This window comes from Pinus tabuliformis, chromosome 2_1, assembly GCF_031772625.1.
Source record: "Pinus tabuliformis cultivar Carrire ecotype Pingquan chromosome 2_1, CPIR1, whole genome shotgun sequence".
Lineage (NCBI taxonomy): Eukaryota > Viridiplantae > Streptophyta > Pinopsida > Pinales > Pinaceae > Pinus > Pinus tabuliformis.
Window position 1 is genome coordinate 981,563,798 of NC_142299.1, and position 13,086 is coordinate 981,576,883.

Sequence of the window (13,086 nt, forward strand, 5' to 3'; positions counted from 1 at the left end):
TCTAGGAAAGCATAGCAAACAGTCTTTTCATGATTCACATTCAAGAGCACATAGGAAGCTTGAACTTATTCATTCAGATTTATGTGGTCCAATGCCTGTTCCTTCCGCAAATGGAAATAAGTATATCATGACATTTATTGATGATTACACCAGAATGTGTTGGGTTTATTTATTGAAGAACAAATCTGATGCTTTTCAAACATTCAAGAATTTTCATAAGTGGATTGAAAATGATGCACAATCTCATATTGGGTCTATTCGCACTGATAATGGAAAAGAATATACATCAAATGAATTTGAACACTATCTTCACCAACATCGGATTAAACATCAAACAACTGTGCCTTATAATCCTCAACAGAATGGTGTAGCTGAAAGAATGAACAGAACAATTTTGAATATGGTACGATCCATGCTTTTCTTCAAAAATGTAAAGACAATGTTTTGGGCTGATGCTGTTCTATGTGCTGCATATATAAAGAATAGATGTCCATCTAGTGCTATAAGAAACAAAACTCCTTATGAATTGTGGTATGGACATGTTCCTTCGGTAAAACATCTCAGGATATTTGGTTCCACCTGTTATGCTTTAATACCAAAGGTACATAGAAACAAACTTGGTGCTAGAAGTTGTAAGTGTATCTTCTTGGGGTATTCAAACACATCTAAATCATACCGCCTCTATGATGAAGTAAATAAAAAGTTTGTTTTATCTAGAGATGTCATTTTTCTTGAATCATCCAAATCTGACAGTGTTGTTGAGCGGCAACTTGATCGCTTGGATAGATTCACAAAACCGAAATCATTTCAAGAGTTTGATAATCAGATTCCACATCTTGAAGGGGGGATTCCTATACTAGATCAACATGTGGAATCTTCTTCTGAAGAACAATCTCCCCTGCATGACACTCCAACAACGGATGATGCTTTAAGTGATGTAATTGATAGAATTGGGAGACTCAATCTTGATTCAGACCCAACTCAATCAATAGAACAACCTAGACCATCTCAGAAAGGTCCCCCAAAGTGGCTGACAAAGACACTTGAAAGTGTTCATCCTGATGAAATTGGAAAAACAGGAACCAGAAATACAAACCGACAAGATGGAGGTGATGTAGATAACTCTAATTCACCTGTTGATATGGATGTTACTTATGATTGTGAATTGAATTTGTCTACAGATTTTGAACCAACTTCCTTTAAAGAAGTTGCTTCTCATGATGAATGGAAAGAAGCGATGCAGAAGGAGTATGATGCCCTCATAAAGAATGGCACTTGGAAGCTGGTTGATCCTCCATTTGGAACCAAACCAATTGGCTGCAAGTGGGTCTACAAGAACAAGTACAAAGCTGATGGCTCACTTGAAAAGCACAAAGCTAGGCTTGTGGCAAAAGGTTTTGCACAGAAGGAAGGGGTCGATTATGAGGAAACTTTTGCTCCCACAGCAAAATGGGCCACCATCCGGACACTCTTTGCACTAGCTGCTCAGAACGGTTGGAAAGTCCATCAAATGGATGTAAAAACTGCATTCTTGAATGGAGATCTAAAAGAGAATGTTTTTATGTCCCAGCCTGAAGGATTTGCTGTGAAAGGACATGAACACAAAGTATGCAAACTTGTGAAGTCCTTGTATGGCCTCAAACAAGCACCACGAGCCTGGTATGAAAAACTAACTGAGCATCTTCTGAAACTCAACTTCAAACATTTTGATCTTGATGATGCAACTTTATTTGTCAAGAAAGTTGGCAAAACAGTTGTATATCTTGTGGTATATGTAGATGATCTTTTAATGACAGGGAACAATGAAAGCTATATTGCATCCATAAAGAAAGAATTAGGAAAATTTTTTGAAATCACTGATTTGGGCTATGTTCATTACTATCTTGGCATTGAAGTAACCCAACATCCAAAGTCCATATTTCTTTCTCAAAAGAAATACATTGGAGATTTGTTAAACAGATTTGGCATGACAGAGTGCAATCCCCTTTCTACTCCAATGGAACAAAACTTGAAGCTCACATCTATTGAAGGAAAGGAATTTGAGGATGCAACAAAGTATAGACAGCTTGTAGGAAGTCTCATCTACCTCACTACTACCAGACCAGACATTTCATTTGCTGTTGGAATCCTCTCCAGGTTTATGCAAAAGCCTTGTGAGGGACATTGGTCTGCTGCAAAAAGAGTTCTAAGGTACTTGAAGGGAACTCAAGACCTTGGAATCAAGTATACACAGGTGGACGACTTCAACTTGATTGGATACTTTGATTCAGACTTCGATGGAGACAAAGAAACTGGGGTATCTACTTCAGGATATGCTATGAGTCTTGGATCGGGAGCTGTCTCTTGGAGATCACGCAAACAATCAGTACCAGCAGATTCCACAATAGAAGCAGAATATGTGGCAGCAGCTGAAGCAACGAAAGAAATTGTGTGGCTCAGGAAAATTCTTGAAGATTTGCAGGTAAAACAAATACAATCAACTCCACTCATGATTGATAACACATCTGCAATAAAGTTGGCCAAGAAACCAAAGTTCCATGATCGTACTAAGCATATCAATACTAAATATCATCTGATCCGACATCATGTTGAGGCCAAAACAATCCATCTCCGTCATTGTTCCACAAACGAGCAAATTACAGACATCTTCACCAAAGCGCTTGGAAGAGAAAAGCTTGAAAGATTCAGAACGATGCTTGGACTCACCAACATCCCTTCAGATTAAGGGGGGGAATGTTGACACCTAATCCGAAACGGATGGGTGAACTGGACAGTCATCTAGAAGATGAACTGATCCGTTTTTATTTTTGTATATAAACATGAGTTACCTAATGAATAAGATCAATCAGTTTTGTCTCTCGTTCAATGTGGAGTTACCCTGGCCTGACAGAAATTAAATGATATTGGGCAGAGAGGAAGCTCTGGTTAAACCAGAGGAATTATGTCAAGACAATACTACAGAGGTTTAATATGCAGGATAATAAACCGGTGAAGGTTCCTATTCCTGTAGGTGTAAAGTTATCTGTTGAACAGTGTCCCAAGACATAAGAAGAGGAAGAGGACATGTCCCATGTTCCATATGCAAGTGCAGTTGGTAACCTGATGTATGCAATGGTATGTACTATACCAAACATTACACATGTAGTGGGAGTATTGAGTAGGTTTATGTCAAAACCATGGAAGGAGCATTGGACAACAATGAAGTGGGTTTTCAGGTATTTGCGTGGCACTAGTGGTTATGGTTTGTGCTACCAAGGAAGACCAGGATTGGACAGAGTTTTGGAAATTCGTGGCTTTGTTGATGCACTCTTGCCTAGAGATCTGGATCAAAGAAGATCTATAAGTGGGTATGTTTTTAACCTATTTGGAGGTACATTTAGTTGGATGAGTAAGAGACAGTCCTTAGTGGCACTTTCAACTACAGAGGCATAATACATGGCAGCCACTCATGCAAGAAAGGAAGCAGTTTGGTTGTGGAGATTGTGTTCAAGTATGGGGTTAGTACAATGAGATATAAGGATAGACTGTGACAACCAAAGTGAAATTTTCTTGGCAAAGAACCCTGCTTATCATTCGAATACAAAGCACATTGATGTTCCGTATCACTTTGTGAGGGATATGGTTGAGGACAAAAATGTGTTGCTAGTAAAGGTGGACACTTTGAAGAATATTGTAGTTGCATTGAAAAATTCTGTGAGCACTGAGAAGTTCTCTTGGTGTAGAAAAACAATGGGCGTCACAGGGTTGGATCAATGACTAAGCTCTCCTGTGGAAAGAAAAAAACAAGTGGGAGAATGTCGGGTTGTGTTATATTATTTCCATGACTACCCCATGCGTGGGGGGGAAGTAGTCGCCCTATACGTTGCGCCAAGCGCTGCCGAGGGGCAGTATCCCCCTGCACGGGGTCCGGGGCAGTGCCTAGGGAAATTTTTTTCATACCCTATATTAGGTGGGAGGAACTACCTATGGTTTTGTGCATGGATTTCACACATGGTTTTGGGCACAATGGTTTTCTGTCCATGGTATTTTGTAGATTTAGTCAAGGGAACTATGATTATGGTCTAATCTAGGGTTAATGGATTGGGGTTTATCGATTCTTCGGCATAGATATATATATATATATATATATATATATATATATATATATATATATATATATATATATATATATATATATATATATATATATATATATATATATATATATAACATTGAAAGGAATATAATGAAAAATAAATTTGGTAGTCCTAGCTTTGGGGTCCAAGGGAAAATATTTGTGTATATCTATTTTATGTTTTATCGTCTCGCCATTGTTTATTTTCTGTTTTTAGAATTCATATGCAGGTAATTTCTGTATAGGGTTAAAATCTACATATTCTTCCAACATTCATTGTTGGCATTATGGTTGTGAATGTTGATCTATGCATATATTATTGGTGATGAAGAATTGGCATAGGTTCAGGGGGATCATCCTCTATATGGTTCATAATTAGATTATGATATATGGTTATTGTTGTTGTGCGAAACATTTCTTGCTAGATGTTGTTATCATAATTAATGTTAAGCTATTGTTGTTGATCGATCTTCTTGCACTACTTATTGTTGATTGGCATCCCTCTCTTAATTAGAATTCCATACTATTGGGGTTGTTGTTTTCTTGGTCATTATTGATTGGCATGTTGATATGTGGATATGAAGATTTTAGATGCTATGTCATTGTTGATGATGGATGTTGTCCTAAATGGATTATGTCTTGCACTTTATTTGTGATGGAAAAGATTATTTGATAATTGGAAAATGGGTTGTTGTTTGATATTGATGCTATACTTCATGAAAATGGTTATTTCAAAGTTTCATATCTTGGTTAATGATTGGTTGTTACACTACTTCAAATATGTCACTTCACATGCTGCTATCATGATGTTAATGAAGTTGGTCTTGCACTATGGATGTGTGATCATATTGCTAAGAGAGATGAATGGTTGTGTTAGTATTTAATGGATTTCAGTTATTTTATTGCATATCTTTAAAGAATCCAATATATTCTCACAACGAGCATGGTTAGTTGAGCTATGGTTTTCAGATAAAAAGAGTAGACTTATAATGTTGCACATGATAGGGGGAGCTCTTCTCTTGGTTCAGTTCAGCCCTTTGCACTCGATGTCAAAGGGGGAGAGAGACTTGGTGTGTTGTAGAAGGTTGCCATCAAGTCCAAAGGGGGATATTTTTGGCATTATGGCTCTTGTGTTGTCCTTGATGGAAACCTATACTTGATGATGTCAACCTGAATGTCAACTTGTCACATTGCCACATAATGCCATTATGATTTATCACTGTAAATAAGCATGAATAATTGATGTAGGTCATGGTTGGAGGATGTTTCATTATGATTAGAAAGGATTTCCAGGTGTTCTATTCATTACAAAGGTTCTTGATGATTTCATACAAGTTTTACAAGTTTGTACATGTCAGGATCAATTGCAAAAGGTTATACAAGGATTTGAGCTACTTGAAGGTGAAGAAACTTAATGAGACATAGATGGCTGATTGGAGTATATTTAATGATTCTTTTGAGGTTTTATTGAAGCCTATCAAAGATTGATAGGTCCCCCAAGTGTTTGGAAAAGCAGGGTAGAAGTTGGAGCAAGTTTGAGCAAAGTTTGATAATGTTATTTAGCTGATTTTTGAGGCTAAAACAAGGGTAACACATGTTACTAGTTCATGGGGAACATTATAACTTAGGTTGGCTTCATTAGACCAGCACTACCCCTATGATGAATGCACTTCCATAAGGAAAAATATGTATTTTTGTATGTAGGAACATAAAAATAAAAACTAAAGGCGAAACCATGGTTTTTGGCCAAGGTATTTCTCCAGAAAGGTCAAAATTCCATCGCTAATTTTTGCCTATGGTATTAGACATACCTTGGTAATGACGTGAGATATTTGGAGCATGAATTCCTATATAAGGAGGGTCGATTCAAATCAATGTGTGAATTTGTTAAGTATATTCTTTGATTAAGGGCGCACCAGGAGCATGATGAGACTCAGATCCCAGAGATCTGAAGATGATCTGATAAGTTAATGAATATATGTGTTGTTGTAGTTCCATTGGAAAGAAAATAAGCTTGTGTGATGGAAGAAGCACTGTTATTTAGTTTCTGAAACTTTGATGACATAATTTTTGAATTTGATCTCTTGCTTTATAGTAGCAAAAGTCCTTGTTAATAATATATGCAAAGATATATGCAGTATGATCTATGCTTTTTAGTGAATATATCAATTTTGTGATAGGGGTTCTAGTAGTGGATGTTTGATCCCTTTGTGAGCAAAGAATTAGGATGTGAATTGAAATTCTCGTATGCATGATTTTTGAAGAGACCTATATGCATGGTCAGGGCATACAAAGATTATGATGCATAGACCATTATTAATGTGATTGTGAATGCCTTGTTTGTTCTAATGATGTTTAAATGTAGAGGATGTCTTTATCAAATGAATTTTTGATATATTTACAAACTATTGAAGGTTGTATACAAAATTTTTCCTTGTGACTAGATATTGTTTGCATGACAAAAGCTTATGATTATGAGAATTTTGGATCTACCATTGATTATGAATATAGACGTTGTGCCTTGTGGTTTATCAAGACTATACAAAGATATATGCATATGGATGCCATGAATATCTTGTGTTTTGCAAGGGTTATAATTGTCAAAGATTAATTATGCAGAAGATCTAAATACACTGATGATTCTTGATTATGTGTATGCAAATGTCCTTATTGTAGTCAGTGAATGGTGACAGATTGTAGCAAAATTATATAACTAAATTCTTTCTTTGATTGATAATATTTTCATAGATCAAATGTTTACAATGCATGAGTTGTAGTACCCTAAAACTAATTGCATATATATGTAGAAATCAATGGTTTTATGAGGAATTGAATACATTGCTTGTCTCCTGTGTTGTCCTCTTGCCTTATGAGCATGATGAATGGATATTTATTCATTCTCCTTGATACACGAGTCTTGAAAAGAAGGTTTACATAGAAATTTTGAGTTTTTATATTGTCTTAGTGCATGGTACTAAGTATAGTGACAAAGTATGTAGTATATGTTTGGTCTCTCTATGCTAACAATGATTGGTGGTGGAGTGAAGGAATGCATGAAGAACATGTTGTTTGGATTATCTTTATGATGGTTGACCTTGCCTCTTAGTGTTGTTGACAATTATCTATCAATTGATGTGCTTGATGATAGTGACAAGAGATTATTTGCATGGAATATATAAATCTATGACATGGATACTCTTTAGTATGGAGTGATATATGTCTGGATCAGTGGTATAAATTGTTGATGATATGATGAAGCAATGATTACTTGCTTCTTGTTGTCGATGATGTATTATTGAGCTATTTTGTGATTGATTAGAGTATGGTTTGGAATTTGATATCTGGTTGAAGGAGTTGGCAATGATACTATATTCAGATATGGCCTTGAGAATAACTTGGTTGTATGCATGGTACTTGACAGTTTATGATTGACGTAGTATATAGTATTGGCACATCAGTTTATTTATATTTGTTGGTTTGATCGATCTAGTTGGTATTCAATGGTTTGTCATGGTATTGGTAGTTTGATCAGATTGAATGGCCTTTTAGTGATTGAGATGTTTGTATTCAGATTTGGCATCCAGTGATTGAGATTGATTGTAGTATATTCAATTGTGATTGGTTTGCTTCAATATTCAATGGTTCAATGAGACAATGATTCAGTTGGTTTAATGATTTATTATCTTCAATGGTTGATATTGATATTTTGTATTTTGATTTGAGATTGTGGTAAGTGTGGGTTCAGTTTGAAAATAGATGAAAGGTGGTCTACATGTTGTTTTATGGGTAGATCCAGTATGAAACATTATTAAATGAGGTCCATGAGGTGCTAAGTGTTGTAGCCTTCAATGAGGGGGTAGGTGCTCCCTTCCAGTAGGTGCCAGTAAACGGTATCATGGGGCTGTAGCTCCCTTCCAATGGGTGTTGGAGAATGAGTGGTGGTACAAGCCTCCTGCAGGTAGGAGCCTGCATGTTGGAAAGAGTCTGCACCCGTATAAGACCATGATGTAATGAAGGATTTTTTCATTATAATAAAAGAAGAATACATAGACGATGAGAATTGTGTTTTTTATCCCACATTGGGTTTCCACCTAGAATCTAGGTGTCCATATGTGTTTGACGTATTGGTGTTCCTTATGATTTACATGTTTTGTTTTGATTTTCTAAATAAAGTAGTGGTTTAAAGATAATTTTTAATTGAAAGATTAAATTAAGTGAAGAGTATTTTTAAATGAAAAACTGATTCGCCCCCCACTCTTAGTATTTCTAATAACATTGATATTTTTTAAAAAGGTGTAAAGTTATGTTTTCTACCTTTTGGGTGGGGGTTTAGAATTTTTTCTTGATTTAGATATTATTATTATCCTATGTTTACTTTGATAGGGGAGAATTGTTTTTCCCAAAATTCCACACTACTACAAATTCGCTCAATTTTTTTTATGGCATTTGGTCACTCTTTCGACCCCCTTTTTTCTCTCTCATGACAAATCAGGGTTCCAGTGAATGTTGCATGGCGTGCAGTTGAAATTTTTACATTCCAGGTTTTTGTTGGAATTTCGACTCTAAGTGTCGTCGAAAACTTGGTCATCCAAGGTAGTGGCATTCATTGAAATCCCTCCACATATCTATCATAAATTCAACAACAAATGTGTCTATCTAGTGACATGTTCCCAACATATCGTCAAAAAATCATTATTTATTGTTAGAACCTTTGTCACAACATCGATGCCTATGTCGAGATTTTTATAACAAATTTGTCATAGTGGTGATGTCATGTTTCATCAGAAACATCATCGCAAGACCGTCGCCTATGAATTGGATTTTCCAACAAATTTTTTATACTAGTTACGTCCTGTGTTGTCGAAACCTTTGTTGCAACATTAAAGCCTATGCTGATTTTTTTTTGAAAAAGTTGCCATAGTGGCAACATCTCATGTCCTCATAAGATCGACACCTACAACTATATTTTTCAAACAAATATCCATACTGGCAATGTCATGTGCCGTTAGAACCTATGACACAAGATCGATGCTTATGACTATATTTTCCGATGAATTTTTCATATTGGCAACTTCCTATGCCATCGAAAAATGTGTCAAAACACTGATGACGATGCCAATTAAAAAATAATCAATCCAAAAATTCTTTTGCAACGAAAAATATTTAAGGTTAAAGTTATAATTATACAGAACTAAGGTTAAATATTTAAAGTTAAAGTTATAATTATTAGGTTAAGGTTAAAGTTATAATTACCATAAATATGATTAGGTTAAAGTTAAGGTTATAATTATAACTTTAACCCTAACCTAATAATTATAATTATAACTTTAACTTGAACCTAATAATTATAATTGTAACCTTAAATATTATAATTACATAACTATATAATTATAACCTAATAATTATATTACCTTAAATTATAATTATAATTACATAATAGTTAGAATTACCAAAGGTTAAAGGTCAGGGCCGTCCTGATGCATGCACCAAATGGAGGGTCTTGGCCTTGAGGGCCAAGCCTTGGCACTATGTTAATAAGTTTTATGCTTGGGGCGGAAATTGAAACCTCGATATCGCATAATGCATTTTCAATGTGCCATAAACAATACATCACAACTCATTTAAATTGTAACTAGTTAGAGAAGATCAGGGCCTTAGCCCGAAGGACCAAGTTGTAACACCCACATAATTGTGCATGTAATCGAAGGCGGGATCTTGGGATAATGGATGATGAATTTTCTTTAGTGAAATCAATGGCTGGAGGCCTTGCAAGCCTTCCCCCCTGTGATGTTAGCAGGGAGGGGGGGAGGTCCCCCCATGATTAAGACCATCGAATGGGTGATGGGGAGTTAACGGTTGGGATTTTGGTGGGGAATCTACCCTATGACAACAATGGGAGGAGGGCGAGGCCCTGCATATCATCAGATATGGAAGAAGTTCACGAGCCATTGGATTGCGCTCACATAACCCTAGACAGAACTATGGTTTTCATAGACATTGGGCTTTAGTTGTGAGTTCCAATATTTTTGAGTATTGACTATATAAAATAACATGGAAGCCTCTAGTATAATTTTCTGGCTCAACACTTAAGTTGGAGGCATTGATTCTAATTTTCCATAATATTTGTACAATTAACAACAGGAGAAAGACCAATTTAGGGTTACACAGTTGTGGAAAAATGATTCATACTTAGGAAGATATTCCTTTTTATTTCTTTAAGAATATAAATTTTGTGCCATGAACACTTCCATAGATATAATGGAGTTATTGCAAAAACAAATTATTCAATATAGGGGTTGCACATTCCCCACCGCTCCTTTGATCTTGCGACGATGCCAGAGAGTACATGATATCATTTTGTCACCACATAAATGGAGTGTGACTGAAAAAATGCAATTATTTTCTCAACCCTGTTCTATATTTTTAACTCCCAAGTCATCTCTTTTCTCCTCTGTCTCATCACCTAAAGTATCACAGAAGGATTCAAATCTAGTTTCACTTTTGGAGGGTACAATGGCTAGTAAAGACGAGGAAATTGTTGAGTTTGTCATTCAAAATTTGGAGGAGCCTAAGAATAATACACAAACATAGAAGGAATCAAATCTATTTTCAGATTTGGAGGGTACAATGGCTATTAAAGGTGAGGAAATCATTGATCCCATCAGTCAAAATCAAGAGAAGCTTAAGAAGACCACACAAATAAAAGAGTCAGATTCAGAATTGGAAATATCATTAGATGAAGAGAAAAAACAATTCAACAAAGGATTTAATTTGACTTGTTTAGGAGAAAGAGGATTTATTGAAGAAAAAGTACAATGAGATTAAGGTGATGTGGGAGAATGTTGTTTGGAGTTATGTAGAAGTAGAGAATTTCATGGATAGGGTATGACATGAGGTAGAAAGAATAAAAAGGTCAACAATATAGAGCTTTACCAAGAGCCTCTTAGATGTTGTTGAAAACTTGTCAAGATCATAATATGTTGTTAAATAATATATAGTAATATAGACCCTCTTAATATTCAAGTGGAGCAACATCACTATTGAAAACAATTTTGGAAGGGGTGGTAGTGACTGAAAAGAAAATTTCATATGTGTTTCTGAACCAACAAGCAAGGTCGACGGATAAATCCTCCACTTGGATATTCTTTCTCAGTGCCAATACAAACTCATTATGTTGTTATGGTATGTTATTTTACAATTGATTTACTATATTTATCTCCTTCTTGAGGGATTTATGAAGTGAGATATTCAACCTCCCTTCGACCATCAATCAGTTTGTATCTGTTCCATTCTGTTCTAGTTTCTTGGTCAATAGATAAGGGGTGTGGATGTAGGTTTTTATGTTCCTTATCCATTAACGAATAAGGAATCATTAGGAGACCATGTTTTCGTAAGGGTTAAACACACTCTAAATTGTGATGCTAAGGGCCTGCCAATGGCGCGTTTTATTGTGTAATGGAATTATAACAGTATTTAGCCCATAGACACATGCTGTGAGATTCGATCCTCACTCAATATAGGTGGCACATCAATATATGTATGGCCTTATGGTTGAAACAACTAACTAACTAACTAACTACACACAAACACACACACACACACACACACACATATATATATATATATATATATGTATATGTATATAAACATATATAATATATATAAGTATATAGATAGATAAACATATATAATATATATAGGTATATATTACATATTTGTATATTTCTCAATGCAAGCAGTGTGAGGCCTATGGTTGGGGCTAACCTAGCTTGTTCATTAATAAGGGAAGCCTTGTCCTCAAGGCCATGCCTTAAATTTGAGCGGCCAAGTCTTATGACCATAGTGAAGTAATTTTTCCATTGTCGCATATTGTATTACACTATATCGTAACATTATATGCATATTGTAACACAAATCATTGCAATGTTTGGGAAGAATTGAAGGTTGAGCCCTAGGGGTTGGGCTTCAGAACCCATAAAACCATGAGCCATGGCCAAGGAAGTGTTCCCATTTCATTAGATGAAGAAATCTTGATTAATTTCTTGGACAACGAAGATATAATAATCCCCTTGGATGACAAAGATTGAATGGTTGAATTGACAAGCAAGATGAGCGAAGGGTGTTCCCGCTGTGATGCCAACAAGGGGGAGGGAAGCCCCTGCTTCAATCAAGACCGTCAAACAATCAATGGCTAGGATGTCGGTGGAACTCCCCCCTCACCCCCCGTGACATTAATAGGGAGGGGGGTAGTGCAATTGACTTACGACCATCAATTTAATGGGGTAGTGTTGACTGTCAGATGTTGGGTGGCGGGGTCTGCCAATACATATACAAATGCATAACGTATGTATATGAAATAACAATGGCATGGATCGATATGAGTTGTTGATAGCGGGAGGGCCAAATCTATACAAATGTTGGTCATGTGCATAATGTCACATGTTTGGCCACTATGGTGTATATTATATAAATACACAATTATATTATATGATTGATACCACCATACAATGATGGAGAGGGATGAAAGGATGTTACACCAATGTGCACCTCATGGCTAAATGATATGAAAAATTAGTAAATGTTGGGAATCACGATTTCTGTTAGACCAAAACCTGCAGGTGTTAGTCAATGATCACATTGCTAGAGATAAGGATGATCCACAAGAGGTTGTTAGTCCATGTCATGAAACACATGGGGAGCGTTGGTTTATCCAATGTCCAACAATCTCCCCCCCCAACGCGATCTGGGTGTGTATCAAATTCATGTCCTATGCTCTAATACCACTTGTTAGGAATCACGATTGTTGTTAGATCAAAACCCGCAAGTGTTAGTAAATGATCGCATCACCAGAGATAAGGAGCATCCATGAGAGGCAGTTAGTCCATGTCACGAAACACATGGGGAGCATTGGTTTATCCAATGTCCAATAGTAAAGTGCCACGTTGGAGCCACATCGGTGCCATGTGGCAAAT

At 36.1% G+C, this 13,086-nt stretch overlaps 1 pseudogene; it reads left to right on the top strand.

Annotated features, from left to right (window-relative positions):
• The first annotated feature begins 10,351 nt into the window (after positions 1-10,351).
• Positions 10,352-13,086, top strand: part of LOC149203918 (uncharacterized) — a 160,649-nt pseudogene continuing 157,914 nt past the window's right edge.